Raw genomic sequence first — 16832 nt, forward strand, 5'->3', positions numbered from 1 at the left:
TTTGATGTACTTTGTACTTTACCCATTGCTCAAGAGTAGGTGTGGAGGTCGACCTCCAATGCATAGGAATAAGCAACTTGGCTGCCGTTATAAGAGTTATAACTAGATCTTGTTTAACAGGGCTGAAGGACCCACTTGATAGCCAGAGAAGGACTCATTTTTCATCTAAGTGAGCTTCTAACCTAGGGCAGATCTGATGTATTGTCTCCCCTATGTCAGACCAAAACCTTTCAATCTTTTCACATTTCCATAAGATATGTGAAATGGTTCCAGCTTCCGCGCCACATCTCCAACATTCCTTATCTGGGAAAACCCCAATGCTATGTAAGTATTCTGGTGTTCTATACCAGCGTGTAATAATTTTAAAGGAGTTTTCCTGAATTTTCACACACTTGGAGAACCCATGAGAGCGTGCAAGTACAGTGGAAGTTTCTTTCTTCGTAAATGTGCAGCCAAGTTCCTTCTCCCATAAAGCAATGAACGCTGGTTTATGGACAGAGTGGTTTTTGAGAAGAGTATTATACATCTTAGAGAGAAGTTTGGCCGTTGGAGTATCAAGAAGCGTGAAATTTTCTAACCATGTGGGGTAAAATTTATGTCCCGCCTTCTGACCTTCAAAACGACAGAGCGTTGAGAGGATATCAAATCTTTGTAGATTAGAAAGTGACTGTCCTGAGCTTTTGGAAACTTGAGACAAAGCATCATCAGTATTAGCACCTATAACTTCTGCAATTTTTACATCAGGTAATGTATTCCACCAGGTGGACATATGTTTATGTGCTATAACAGAAGGTAATGTATTTATAGGTGCTAAGGGGGAGATCTAATCTCCATGTATTGACAGAGAAGTGTGTTTCCTACAAACTCTCAGCATACCTCGTGTTAAATCACTAGGGACAGTTGTGGGATTCAAAGGGGGGTATTTAAGCCACAGCCAGAATATATAATCGGGTGATATAGTCTGTCTCTCAATCTCTAGGTACTGGACTTTCAAAGTGGGGTTAGCTAATAGTGTCCATCAAGCTAATTGGGAAGCTTGCAAATATAGCAGTAAATCGGGTAGGCCAATGCCTCCACCGGCCGGTTTTTGAGAGAGGTGCAACAAAGTCTTGCTCTTTTTTTATTCCACAGAAATCTTCTAAACAATGTGTGAACTTTCGAAAAGTAGGAAAGTGGGACATATATGGGCAATACTTGTATTATATATAGTAGTTGAGGAAGAATAAATGTGGAAAAGATTTTTTTCCTCCTGAACCAGGAAACATACAGAACTTTCCACTCTTGAAGATATTCACTTATTTTTTGGAGCAATGGGAGATAATCTTAAATAAAGTGGTGAGGTCCATCGGGATCCGTATTCCCAGGTATGTAATGGCATCAGTAGGCCATCTGAATGGGGATTTCTGTCTGACAAGGGCCAGCTGGGAGCTCTGGAGGGTCACATTGAAAGCTTCAGATTTATCAAAGTTGATTTTAAAATTAGACACTTTCCCAAAACTGTCAAATATCTCTAATATAATGGGGAATGCCTCCAAGGGATTGGTGATGATTAGTAATAAATCATCCATGTATGCAGTGGTTTTATGTGCTAAAGTGCCAACTTTGAGGCCTTGGATCTGTCTATTTTGGTGACTTTTCAAGAAAAGCATTTCAAGACACAAAATAACGTGCCATTTCTAATAGAGAAGTGGCTCGACAGGGTGCCATTTACTTGTATTCTAGCCATGGGGGAGGAGTATAATGAGAAAACCGCCTCAATAAACGGGTCAGGAAACTGAAAGGCTTGCAATGAGCGTCTCATGAACTCCCAGCTGACCCTGTAAAAAGCTTTCTCCGCATCTGTACCCAGGAGTATTAATGTTATTTTCTTCTGTTTGGCATAGTATGCCGCATGTAGAACTCTGGAGACGTTGTGTTTTCCCTCTCTACCTTGAACAAATCACACTTGCTCTTCACCAACAATTTTGGGTAGAAGCGATGAGAGTCTATGTGCAAGGATCTCGGCCCACTATTTGAGATCAGTGTTATGTAATGAAATCGGGCAGTAGCTGCTGCATAGTTCTGGGTCTTTACCTTCTTTATGTAAAATAAATATGTGGGCCTCAAGGGATTGTGGGGGGGAAAATTTGAACCAGTAAAAAGTGAGTTACATAATTTGACAAATTCTGGTAGTAGGGTCTTCTTAAATGTCTTATAGTATAGTATGGTATAGTATGGGGAAACCATTCGGGCCTGGGCTTTTCCCATTAGAGATGGTCCCTAGAACTCTCTCAGTTTCTTCTAAAGTGACAGGGGTAATCAGCTGAGCACGATCATCTGCCGATAATGTGGGGATTTCAATGTTAGTGAGGAAAGAAGAAACCAGGTCCTCAGTTGGGTTATTTGTGGGATTATCTGGACCATTTGTAGTTGAGGATCTTAGGTTATAGAGGTTGGTGTAAAAACGGTGAAATTGTTGTGCTATTAGAGGTGTGGAAGTTACCCTCGTGCCCTCAGCAGTTTTGATGGAAGATATAAAGGTTTTAGTTCTCTGCTTTTTTAACAGCGAGGACATTACTTTGTTACCCTTATCTCCATGTGCGTAGTATTTATAACGGAGGTATTGTAGTGTCTTTGCAGACTTAATATTTAATAAATCCTTCACCTGGCGCCTGAGGGAAACTAAACTCTTAAAATGGAGTGTGGAGTCAGATATTTTGTGAGTGGTTTCTAATTGTGAAATCTGACTTAACAATGATTTCAAATCCTTTTCCCTATGTTTCTTGAGACGGCTCCCTAAAGCAATCAATTTGCCCCAGTTGTATGCCTTATGGGTCTCCCACTGAATTGGTTGTGAGATATCAGGGTCGGCATTCGTTTGAAAATAAAACTCTAATTTTTGGGTCAGGGATTGTGTGTGACAAGGGGTGTCTAAAATTGTAGTATTAAGTTTCCATGTCCATTCTTTATGGGGTAATGCTCGAAGCTGGTGTTTCAGTGAAACATGAGCATGGTCAGAAATAGATATCTGAGCTATTTTGGCCGAGATAATATTGGAGAGAGAGTGAGCTGGTACAAATATGTAGTCAAGCCGATGATAAGTGCCAAGTATAATCTCTATTATCAACATGGACAGTATGCCAAGCGTCCACCAAGGCCATGTCAGATAGTAATATTTTAAGCTTAGTTAAAGATGACCTAGGAGCGGATTGAGAGCCAGAGGCCGAATCTATACATGGATCTAGACTCAGGTTAAGATCGCCACCCAAAAACAATGTGCCCGCTGAGTGAGATCTAATAAATTTAAGTGTTTTAAGTAGCCATGGTACCTGTCTGTATCTACCCTCTGGATCTGTATACAGTGACGTCATTCTGAATGGCAAAGAGCCATGTATCGCAATTGAAACACCCCTTGAAGCTGAGGAATATGTACTGTGGAACTATTGGGAGTAGGGTTTTGTAGGGAGTGTAGGAATGAGTTTGTGGCGGAGGTGTGTCTCCTGGAGTAACAGAATATCTGCGTGTTCACTCCGAAGAAGTCTAAACATTTGTTGTCTCTTCTGTGGCGTATTTAAACCATTAATGTTAAAGGACACAACATTTAGTGTAGCCATGTCTATGTAAAAGGGGGGGTATAGTATTGAAGATTTCCTACCAGGTATCTGGAACATCTAACAATATACCAAAGAGTAAAACATTTCAACAGGTAAGAGCCAAATATAAAGGACAAATGTAGGAACATTTGTAAGTGCAATAGTATGAAGAGAGAGTCACTGTTAGGCCGTCCAGGACACTCAAGGTGTCTCCAGGAGGTCCACAGTGAGTCTCTGATAAACTGGGGGGTGGGTTCCTCATAAGGCGACTTCCCCACACCTTCACCAATACATCAAAACATTCTTAGTACTTATCAGATAGATTCCACATAACAAGCTTGTCTTTATGTAGAGTGGGTACTTCCAAATCCGGAGATGAGATGTAGTGAAGCAGCGACTTCTGTGGTCTTCTTAAAGCTCCGGTATGTCGGCAACAGAACAGAACATGCAGACAAGAAAGGGAAGAGAAAGAAGATAGACAGAAGAAAAATAAACAAGATCTGTTCTTCATGTCTTCAAGCTGGAATACTCGCCGCAGCTGCTTGTTGTCTTTTCTGCTTTTTGTTCTTCTGTACTACTGACCAGTTCTTAGGCTGAGGTAAGATTGGAAGATCACCTGAATGTGGCATAGGAAGCCAAGATGGTATATCCATGGGAGGAATCTCCAGTTTTTCCCAGACTTGTTCCAGGTCTTCAGGTGAACGTATTGTAAGTTGTCGCCCACCTTTCATTATGGCTAGTCCAAATGGGTAAAGCGAGCCTATGGGCATGCGTTGTGCTCTCAACACCTCCATCAGTGGTTTCAGAACTCGTCTTTTCGCCAATGTACTGGCGGCTAAGTCCTGGAATATTAGTATGCGGGTTCCTTCATACAGGATTTCTTTGGTGTCTCTGAACGCTCTCAGTATAGCCGCTGTGTCTAAGTAACTGAGTAGTCCACACATAATATCTCTAGGGGGAGCATCTGGTGGCGGTTTAGGCCTAAGGGCCCTGTGAGCTCGTTCTATTACCACCTGCTGGGCTCTCTCCTTCCCCAGAATCTGTGCGAAAATAGAGTGGACAGTTTGCGAGACAGCTTCAGCTTCTACACTCTCTGGCAGGCCTCTCAACCGCACATTTTCCTCCTGCTATGGTTCTCCTAATCTTCGATCTGTAGAAGAGCTTGGTTAATATGATCTCGGTAGGAGGAGGTAAGTGACTTCAAAGCTGCACATTGTTGTGAGACCTCAGTCTGTGAGTCCTCAAGCGCTGACACTCTGTGACCTAGGCTCTTGATGTCAGCTTTAATATCTGCCAAGTCTCTGATTACTGGAGCAATTGCTATCCTGAGGGCTTTAGTTAAAAAGGACCTGGAGATGTGGTGGATATTGACTCACTGGTCGCATCAGTCATTGCCCCTGAGCTCTCTCCATCAGAGTTATCCTTCATGTGCTGCAGCATCGCGCCTTTCAGCACCATCTTGGATTTCCCTCCTGTGTTGTCCTGCTTCTTTTGCAGGAATTTCTCCATGTCGGATTGTTGTTTCTCCACTTTGGAGGCAGGGAGAGTGTTCCCCTGTTTGTCTTTTCCGATTTTGACCATATCGATCGCAATGTGGTCTCTAAATACTGCGGTGAAGGCTAGGTAGTCTGGAGCGCTGCAGTTATGTGGCCATCACGCAGCGCAGCAAGCTCCGCCCCCCAGCTTGAGAATGTGTAGACGGCAGTGCCGTCACCTGGCCAAGTTGCTGGTGTGGCTGGGCAGGAACCACATTTACCCAGTGGGCTTTAAAGGACATTTTTTGTCCTTGATTATAGTTACAGTTCCACGCATCGGCGCTGTTGTGAACTTTAGCAGACACCGGCAAGGACTGGCCCACCTTCTGTTCAACATACGTGTGCAGTGCTGGTACTTTCTTTTTGGAGAAGTAATGATGACTTGGGACTCTCCACCTTGGCTCGGCACAAGCCATCAGATCTCTGAAAGGTGCAGAGTCTACCACATGGAAAGGGAGGGACTGTAGTACCAATAACTTGGCCAGGAGCACGTTCAGCTTCTGCGCCATACTGTTGTCTTTTTGCAATCGCCTCTGTGATCGATTGCTGATGAAATGAGTGACGAGGAGTAGAAGGAGGAGGAGCAGGAGCATTAGGACCAGTAGCTGATGGGAAAGAAACTCCCTTCGGCTGAGGTAGTGGAACCTTGACTTATGGAAAAGAGGTGTGGGCCACTGGGTAATGCAGCGGTTGCTGCGTCATGCTTGTACCACTACATTAGCCCCACGGTTTTCCCAAGCCACTTTATTGTGACGCTGCATATGTTGACGCAGGTCCATGGTGTAAACATTGGCACTTTGGCCATGCTGACATCCTCCTCCGGCTTGATGAAAAATTGCCACATTTTTATCATTTTATTTTTTGTATATTTTTTATATTTTTATTTTTGGATGTATTTTTTCACTTTTTTCACTTTTATCACATTATTTGTTAACTTTTGTATCACTTTTTGTATCACAAATACTACCTGTTATATTTATCTGACTTATATTCATTTATACTTACATACCAGGAAGATTTAGGTTATCTCCTACTGCTGTTATTAATACCACATCGCTGCTATCAATTAATGCTGCTAGTGCTATCATCTATACTGCTACCATTCTAATATATTTTAATACGATATCTATATCATTGTTTTATCAATAAATCAATTGCACAGAACGCCATAGTGTGAGTGCTCGCTTACCCTTTTTCTAGTAACATAATTCTTTGATTGAGGTAGGGTGTCCTCAAGTCTATCTAGTAGCACCTTACCATAACGAATTGGAAGTGAGCCACTCCTACAATCACTGTTTACCAAGGCAGTGAGTGTTCAGGCAAAATCATAGTCAGGGATATCCCAAGGTCTGAGCTGGCTGGGTATATGCTATGCAGAAAAGAGTCTGAGTTCAGGGCAGACAGAAAAGGGTCAATATTCAGGTCAGGCACAGGTCAGGGAGCAGAGGGTCAGAATCCAGTTAATGGGCAGAAAGTCGGTACATGGACAGACAGCAGAATATAGCACACCTTGACCGGGAACTAGAAACTTAGACAGTCTACTTTTTAGACACCCTCCCAAGGGGAAAGGTACCATAAATACCCCAGGGCTGCGGTAAGATTTAGGTTGCATGGGTGCTGGCCCTTTAAGAGCTAGAGGGCTGGGTTTCTGTACCCTCTTCTATGTAGCTGTCAGACCAAAGCTAGGAGGAGTTTGAATAAAGTGTTAGTGTGATACTATTGTGTGTGTGTGTATAAGCATAGGCAGGTATCTTCCACCATTAAGGCTTATTTTTTGGACACATATTCAGAACAAGCTACTGCTTTTTCCAATTCTACAGTATATGTGTATGCACATAGACAGGCATCTGCCCCCATTAAGGTATAATTTTTAGGAACTTGTGCAGTGGCCGGGTTTGGGGTGGCCCCAACGCTATGCTGGGTCCCCTGTCACCACATATTGCTGCTCTCCAGAAGGGATGGAATTCAGGTACAAAACAATATAGGCAAGGCATAGGGCTGGCTTCTCCAGTCTCCTCCCTGGCAGAAGAAGGGTTTGATGCTGAGGAAAGGCCTGAGCTAGCTGTCCCTCTTTCTCTTTAGAAGGCTGGTAACCTGGTCCAAGGCTGGTGATCCAGGGTTTGTGGCAACATATCTCGTTCTCAGTGTCTTCTTCTGGTTACTCAGTAGTCTGGCAGAGTCTCCTCCCTGGCGGAAGAAGGTTTGATGCTGAGTAAGGCCTGAGCTAGCTGTCCCTATCTCTTAGAAGGCTGGCATCCTGGTCAAGGGCCCACGGTCTGTAGCTCACTAGCCCTGTGGCTCCTTGGTCACAGGGCTAGTGACCCATGGTCTGTGGCTCAGCGTCCCCATCTCAGCGTCTTCTCCTGGTCACTCATGCAGGCTGGCATGAGTCTCCCCTCCAAGCACTGGTCCCTAACTGCAGCACACTAGGGGCTCTGACTGCTCTCCTTATATACAGTTTTTGCTAGACTAGAACCTTCTAGTGGGAGGGGTGGAGTGGGGAAACTTAGCACAAACAGATACATTAGTTCAGGTTCCATCTAGTATAGACTTACATTAGAGCTTCAATGATACTCAATGGCAATGACACAGCAGGTTTTCCAGACAAAAACAAGTTTCCAGACATAACAGCATAGCTAAAACCAAACATTTAAAAGGTCAGGCTGTCTGCTTTTTGGTGGTAAACAAGACTGGGTTTTTCCCTCCAAAACATAGTGGTAAACAAGTCTGGGGTTTTTCCTCCAAAACATGGTCTTCTTTAAACCCTATGGCAGCTGTGGAAAATTACCAGCTTCTCAATCAAAGCTCTAACAATCTCTCAGTATTCATTAACCCTTTCCACAGAGCCATGTAAATACAGTGATAATGAACAGGATACTGTATATATCACATCATATAAAATGCAGGTACACACAGTATTAAACAGTTTAAGTTAACTCTTTCAAGATAAATAAAGTAAGAAGTCTTAACTTTGCATAGGAGATATAGGCAAATGTCCACAAATGTCAAAGTACTCCCTGCTCTAGGGCACTACACTTTTTCAGAACAAGCCACTGTTTCCTCATCTACTAATGTGTGTGTGTGTGTGTGTGTGTGTATAAACATGGGTGGGCATCTCCCCTGTTAAGGCGATCATTTATGTACTACTTGTACTACCATGTGTGTTTAAAAGCATCTGCCGCAAATAAGGGACACTTTTTGAACATTTTTTTTATTTAATTTTTTTTATGCAAAGTGTGTTTTTAAACAGGCTGTTTGTTCACACTGTCAACCATGCATTTACCCATTGCTATATATGCCAGTGTCACTCTGACAGTGTAATGTAAATTCGTCACAAATTGAATTTCTTCGTGAAAATCAGTGATGCATCCAAACCAAATTTTTCATAACTTCGCCCATCTCTATGTGCATTCACTGTGTGGTTAAATGACACATTTCTCTAGGGCTTAAAGAGGACTTTTCACCTGTATAAACGATGTTAACTGAGTATGCTGCCATATAGAGCGGCGCCCGGGGATCTCACTGCACTTACTATTATCCCTGGGCGCCGCTCCGTTCTCCCGTTCTAGGCTCCGGTACCTTTGCTTCTTAAGTTATAGTAGGAGGGTCTTCTCTTGTCCTGTGGGCATCTCCTTCTCCTAGGCTGCAGCGCTGGCCAATCGCAGCGCACAACTCACATCCTGGGAAAAAAAAACCTCCCAGGCTGTGAGCTGTGCGCTGCGATTGGCCAGCGCTGCAGCCTAGGAGAAGGAGACGCCCACAGGACAAGAGAAGACCCGCCTACTATAACTTAAGAAGCAAAGGTACCGGAGCCTAGAACGGGAGAACGGAGCGGCGCCCGGGGATAATAGTAACTGCAGTGAGATCCCCGGGCGCCGCTCTATATGGCAGCATACTCAGTTCACATAGTTTATACAGGTGAAAGGTCCTCTTTAAATAAAAGTGAGAGAGCAACTAGAGTTTGGTAGTTTTCAAAAGTTGAATGATTTGAAAGTGTTTTTTTTTTATCTGTTATGCAGTTATTTTGGTTTTATTTTGTATTAGAATGTGTGTTTTTAATATTGAGCTTACCGTGCTTCACTATTGGTCTCATGTCACTGCTTTCCTCTAAAGGTACAGTATTTCACTGTTATGGGATTGGAGGATATTTACTGGGGGCGAAATAACGATTAGCAACACAGTCAATGGAATACTGGCATCAAGAGATCCCATATTTTCGCAAAAAGGATCCAGGTTTTTAATTTTTGAAAGTGGTAAAAAAAAAAAAAAATCACAAAGATGCTAATGTCGAATAATGTCAAATAATAAAAATGCATTACTCTTGGCTTGGTCCGTCCGGAAGGTATAAAAAGGCATTATAAAAACCAGTGGATGGCTTTTTGGATATAATTTTTTGAAGTCACTCCATGTATTTCTACTTCTATTTTTAACGTTTTCTTAATTTAGACTTTTAGCATACTTTACTATTTCAGTCAAGCCATTAATCTGACCACAGAGATAGCCACCCCTTGGTGACTCAATTAGAGCATTTTACTAAGCAATGCAAAGCTCCTTTGCTGACATCTTTATGTAGGCTTATCAAGAGAACAATAGAGGTGTCATCCCGAATACACACCTACTATTATAGTGAGGATTACCCTTCACGTAAAATCTTCTATTGACAGCAGCAGGAAAATGACAATTGATGACCTATCTATATGGGAGATGTTATTATTTTTGTTGACTGCTACAGAAGGACAGTATTTTGGATTCAATGTTCTATGTCATTGTACTGCCAAAATGAAAACAGACAAACATTATGAACAATGGTGTTTATGAATATTGAGTTTAAAAAACACTCCTTTTTGAAACCTCCCTTTTAAACATAATAATTTTTAGATTGATGGATTCACTAAAGATGTATTTTTCTTTAAAATGATAATTTTATCAATAAATTCTATGAGATAACTTTGCTTTAAAGTAAGAATGAAAACAAATTATTAAGAAACACAGAAATTAAACCCGAGTGAAGATAATGTATCATATTTGCCGAGGTTTTAGCAATTTGAAAGCAGAGTGCCGAGGTCTAATCAAAATGATAGGAAGTCTATGAATTATTTTTCATAAAGATATAAAAGAATGCATAATTGATGAGAGTAAAATATTTCACCTCCCTTTGGAAATAGATTTTCCTTCTCATCTAAATCAAACTCGTTCTTTAAGTATGATTTTTAAAACCACTCAGACTCTGTAGATTATTGCATCAACCTTTACTCCTCTTGTGATTTTTGGATTCTGATTGCAATTACAGTAGTGCCTTCTTTAAAAATCTTTACAAATTATCTCCATCCATGTTATTTTTATATTCTAGAACATCATTCTGAAAATTATGAATAGCTAGTTGAGATGACATACAGTAAAATATATCCAGTAGTATCAGGATTAGAATATCTCACTCATACATTCATATTAGAGATGAGCAAACTTCTTGAAATTTGTTTCCGGTTCTAATAAATTGGTCAAAAAAATTTCATTTGGGGCTGAATCAATTCTACCCGAATCGAAAGTGCTCTATTTGGCCTGAAAATTGATGTGTGACAGCAGGGCTCTGAATTCCATAGAACTCCTATTTCCTGTTTTTTTCATGCGTCTTTCTCTATTTTTTTAATTTTCTCTCCTCCCTCCTTATATGCTCTCTAACACAATGACAGCATAGTTACATAGTTAATACGGTTGAAAAAAAGACATAAGTCTATCAAGTTCACCTAAGGTATGGGAGGGGACATGAATTTTAGAAAAAGGGGAGTGAGATCCATATTTCTACACATTTTCATAAGCATTATTGTCCTTTACTTTTAAGAATTCATATAAACCCTTTTTAAAACTGTCCACTGTTCTTACTGTGACCATATTCTGAGACAGTATATTCCACAGATACATAGTTTTTACAGTAAAGAATCCTTGATGACTCTGGAAACTGGAATTTTTCTTCTCCAGGCGGAGGCAGTGCCCCTTGTCATTTGAGAGGATTTTACATAGAACAGCTTTTATCCATATTTTTGTACGGCCCATTTATATATTTTTATAGGTTACTCAAAATTAAATAAATGTAATTCTTTAAATCTTTCCTCATAACTAAGACCCTCCATGCCCCTTATCAGTTTAGATGCTCTCCTTTGTACTTTTTTCAGCTCCAGAGCATCCTTTTTATGGACTAGTGCCCAGAACTGAACTGCATATTCCAGATGAGGCCACACCAAAGCTTTGTGAAGTGGTAATATTACATCCCTGTGCCACAAGTCCTTTTCTCATTTAATATATGACTAGAGATGAGCGAATAATTGAATAGTTCGATTCGGCTGATTCGCCAGATTTTACATAAAAATTTGCTTTGTGACGAATTACTTCGTCACAAGTGAATTTTTTTGTAAGTAGTGGGTGCAATGACAGGGAGCTGCTATAGCGCTGTCCCAGTCATTGTACCCCTCAGATGCTGTCTTCATACATGATCGCAGCATCTGAGTGTAAAAACAGGGTAAAACTAACAATACATTTTTTTTTTATCAAACTTACCACCTCCTTTTGCTTGCGATGGGCCGACCGCCGCCATCTTGCTTGAAGATCTTGAGCGAAATCTCGCATGGCACAATTTCGGGCGAGATCTTCAATCAAGATGGAGGCTGGTGGCCCATTGCAAGCAAATGGAGAAGGTAAGTTGAATTTTCTATGTTTTTTACACTATTTCAGGTTAAATCGATTTGCTGACACTAAGCACGAGGAGATTCGGCTTCAAGGCAAGTCAAATTTATCCTGAAATTCGGATCGAATCCCACTTCGTGGGATTCGATTAGCTCATCTCTATATATGACAAAATCCTGCTAGCCTTAGAAGCAGCTGATTTACATTGTATGCTATAATTTAATCTATGATCTACACGTACACACAAATGCTTCTCTACAAGTTACTCTCCCAGTGTTACATCCTCTAGGACAGTCTATGGACATCTTCCATAGACTGCACAGTACTACATAGCTTGGTGTCATCTGCAAAAAAAAATTTGTTACCAAAAAAAATAAAAAATGGTGCTATTCCATCCTCAATATCATTAATAAATAAATTAAATAATAGGGGACCCACCACTGAACTTTGGGGCACACCTCTTACAACCCAGAACCATTCAGAAAAACAATAATTGACCACAACACTCTGGACACTGTCCTTCTGCCAGTTTTCAATACAGTTACAAACTACACTCAGGTCCATAAATATTGGGATATCGATACATTTCTAACATTTTTGGCTCTATACACCACCACAATGGATTTGAAATGAAACGAATAAGATGTGCTTTAACTACAGACTGTCAGATTTAATTTGAGGGTATTTGCATCCAAATCAGGTGAACGGTGTAGGAATTACAACAGTTTTCATATGTGACTCCCACTTGTTAAGGGACCAAAAGTAATGGGACAGAATAATAATCATAAATCAAACTGTCACTTTTTAATACTTGGTTGCAAATCCTTTGCAGTCAATTACAACCTGAATTCTGGAACGCATAGACATCACCAGACGCTGGGTTTCATCCCTGGTGATGCTCTGCCAGGCCTCTACTGCAACTGTCTTCAGTTCCTGCTTGTTCTTGGGGCATTTTCCTTTCAGTTTTGTCTTCAGCAAGTGAAATGCATGCTCAATCGGATTCAGGTCCGGTGATTGACTTGGCAATTGCGTAACATTCCACTTCTTTCCCTTAAAAAACTCTTTTGTTGCTTTTGCAGTATGCTTTGGGTCATTGTCCATCTGCACTGTGAAGCTCCGTCCAATGAGTTCTGAACCATTTGACTGAATATGAGCAGATAATATTGCCCAAAACACTTCAGAATTCATCCTGCTGCTTTTGTCAGCAGCGACATCATCAAGAAATACAAGAGAACCAGTTCTATTGGCAGCCATACATGCCCAAGCCATGACACTACCACCACCATGCTTCACTAATGAGGTGGTATGCTTAGGATCATGAGCAGTTCCTTTCCTTCTCTACACTCTTCTCTTCCCATCACTCTGGTACAAGTTGATCTTGGTCTCATCTGTCTATAGGATGTTGTTCCAGAACTGTGAAGGCTTTTTTAGATGTCGTTTGGCAAACTCTAATCTGGCCTTCCTGTTTTTGAGGCTCACCAATGGTTTACATCTTGTGGTGAACCCTCTGTATTCACTCTGGTGAAGTCTTCTCTTGATTGTTGACTTTGACACACATACACCTACCTCCTGGAGAGTGTTCTTGATCTGGCCAACTGTGGTGATGGGTGTTTTATTCACCAGGGAAAGAATTCTTCGGTCATCCACCAGTTGTTTTCCGTGGCCTTTTGGGTCTTTTGGTGTTGCTGAGCTCACCGGTGCGTTCCTTCTTTTTAAGAATGTTCCAAAGAGTTGTTTTGGCCATGCCTAATGTTTTTGCCATCTCTCTGATGGGTTTGTTGTGTTTTTTCAGCCTAATGATGGCTTGCTTCACTGATAGTGACAGCTCTTTGGATCTCATCTTGAGAGTTGAAAGCAACAGATTCCAAATGCAAATAGCACACTTGAAATAAACTCTGGACCTTTTATCTGCTCATTGGAATTGGGATAATGAGGGAATTACACACACCTGGCCATGGAACAGCTGAGAAGCCAATGGTCCCATTACTTTTGGTCCCTTAACAAGTGGGAAACACATATGCAAACAGTTGTAATTCCTACACCGTTCACTTGATTTGGATGTAAATACCCTCAAATTAAAGCTGACAGTCTGCAGTTAAAGCACATTATGTTCTTTTCATTTCAAATCCATTGTGGTGGTGTATAGAGCCAAACATTTTAGAATTGTGTCGATGTCCCAATATTTATGGACCTGACTGTATACTCTCTAAGCCTGTAGACCTTATTTTACCTATTAAGGGAGTCATTTATTAAACAGAAAAAAGCCTAAATTAGGAATTTTTCTGGCGCAGATTGCGGCACAAAGATGCTTTGTGCCACAATCTGTTACTACTCTCCACTCACGCGATGTCTAAAAAAGTGGGCGCAGTGTGGGCGGAGAAGGGGACGGGCTTGTAAGTACTCTACATCCACAGCCTTCACCCCTCTGTCCAGGCTTCTAATCACCTTCTCATAAAAACAAATCAGGTTAGTCTGACAACTTCTTTCCTTAGTAAATTCATGCTGGTTATCACTAATGTTATTATTTACAGAGCACGAAGCACATGGCATCATAGCAACCAATGCCGCCACCGCTGTATAGTAATACACTCGTATAGATCATACGAGTGTATTACTGTACAGCAGCGGCGGCACGAAGCGCCTGGCGTCATAGCAACCAATGATGCCGTGCACTCTGCATGACAGGTTTTCATGGACAGTGGTCTGTGAAAATCCACGTATGTGTGAATGCGGCCTAAGAGCAGAGAGGATGAGCACATGCTAAGTGAGAGAGCTGAGAGAAAAGCCAGCCCTGGATTAGTTATCAGCCAGAGCAAGGCAAGAGAAAGACCAGAAAAAGTTCAGAAAGCAAGATACACCCTTATTTCTGAGGTTCTCTGGGTTTAAAGCACCTTCTCCATCAGGATGATATCGGAGCTTTAGATTCCCTGGTGACCAAAGGTGTTTGATAGTCTAATATTATTGCAATTTACTTGCCTTTAACCTGCTTTATCTCTTATGTGTATTCCTGTCATGTTTCAAGTGTGTGCCTGTCTTCCTATGTGCCCCTGCACTTTCTTGTCCAAGTTCACATCAGTTTGTGTTTAAGTTAATGCAGTCTGTCTACCCTGTCTGTGCTTGTCAAGTCCCCAGCCTACCTGCGTTGTGTTTGCCTCATCACTACTAGAGTTGAGCGAACCTGAACTGTAAAGTTCGGGTTCGTACCGAACTTTAGGTTTTTCGGCAACCAGACCCGAACCCGAACATTTACGCAAAAGTTCAGGTTCGGATTCGGAGTTCGGCGATTTTTATGGCGCTTTTTGAAAGGCTGCAAAGCAGCCAATCAACAAGCGTCATACTACTTGCCCCAAAAAGCCATCACAGCCATGCCTACTATTGGCATGGCTGTGATTGGCCTACTGCAGCATGTGACCCAGCCTCTATTTAAGCTGGAGTCACGTAGCGCCGCCTGTCACTCTGCTCGGATTAGTGTAGGGAGAGGCTGCAGCTGCTGTGAGGGAGAGATCAGGGAGAAATCATATTAAGAACTGTTTTTTGTACTCAGCGATCTACAGCAAATGTGTTTAGTGGGTAAAGTGCACAATTTTTTTTAAGCCTGCCCTGAGCCAACTACTACTAAAAACAAACTTTTTTTTCTTCAGTTAGTCAATATCAATACATAATTGGCAGCAATTCTATGCAACGATAGTGCACCAGCACAGGCTATCTGCATGTCTGCAAGTATAGAAATACAGTTTTTTTCTTACTGGGGTTAAAAATATGTGCACATCTGGAATTACACGTGCATAAGTGATTGTCACATTTAGGCCAGAAATACGGCTTTGGCATACTGGGGTGAAAAAAGCCTCTGATATACTGCACATCTGGGATTACAAGTGCATAAGTGATTGTCACATTTAGGCAAGAAATACGGCTTTAACATACTGGGGGGAAAAAGCCTATTATATACTGCACATCTGGGATTACACGTGCATAAGTGATTGTCACATTTGGGCCAGAAATACGGCTTTGGCATGCTGTAGTGAAAAAAGCCTCTAATACACTGCACATCTGGGATAAGACGTGCATAAGTGAGTGTCACATTTAGTCCAGAAATATGGCTTTTTGGTTACTGGGGTGAAAAAACCCTCTAATATACTGCACATCTGGGATAAGACGTGCATAAGTGAGTGTCACATTTAGGCCAGAAATACGGCTTTTTGGTTACTGGGGTGAAAAAACCCTATAATATACTGCACATCTGGGATTAGACAAGCATAAGTGACTGTCACATTTAGGGCAGAAATACGGATTTTTGGTGGGGTGAAAAAACCCTCTAATATACTGCACATCTGGGATTACACGTGCATAAGTGATTGTCATATTTAGGCCAGAAATACGGCTTTGGCATACTGTGTTGAAAAAACCCTCTAATATATTGCATATCTGGGATTACACGTGCATAAGTGACTGTCACATTTAGGCCAGAAATATGGCTTTTTGGTTACTGGGTGAAAAAAAACTATAATATACTGCACATCTGGGATTAGACAAGCATAAGTGACTGTCACATTTAGGGCAGAAATACGGATTTTTGGTGGGGTGAAAAAACCCTCTAATATACTGCACATCTGGGATTACACGTGCATAAGTGATTGTCATATTTAGGCCAGAAATACGGCTTTGGCATACTGTGTTGAAAAAACCCTCTAATATATTGCATATCTGGGATTACACGTGCATAAGTGACTGTCACATTTAGGCCAGAAATATGGCTTTTTGGTTACTGGGTGAAAAAAAACTATAATATACTGCACATCTGGGATTAGACAAGCATAAGTGATTGTCACATTTAGGCCAGAAATACGGCTTTTTGGTTACTGGGGTGAAAAAACCCTCTAATATACTGCACATCTGGGATTAGACAAGCATAAGTGATTGTCACATTTAGGCCAGAAATACGGCTTTTTGGTTACTGGGGTGAAAAAACCCTCTAATATACTGCACATCTGGGATTACACGTGCATAAGTGATTGTCATATTTAGGCCAGAAATACGGCTTTGGCAT

The sequence above is a fragment of the Bufo bufo genome, chromosome 2, assembly GCF_905171765.1.
Source record: "Bufo bufo chromosome 2, aBufBuf1.1, whole genome shotgun sequence".
Lineage (NCBI taxonomy): Eukaryota > Metazoa > Chordata > Amphibia > Anura > Bufonidae > Bufo > Bufo bufo.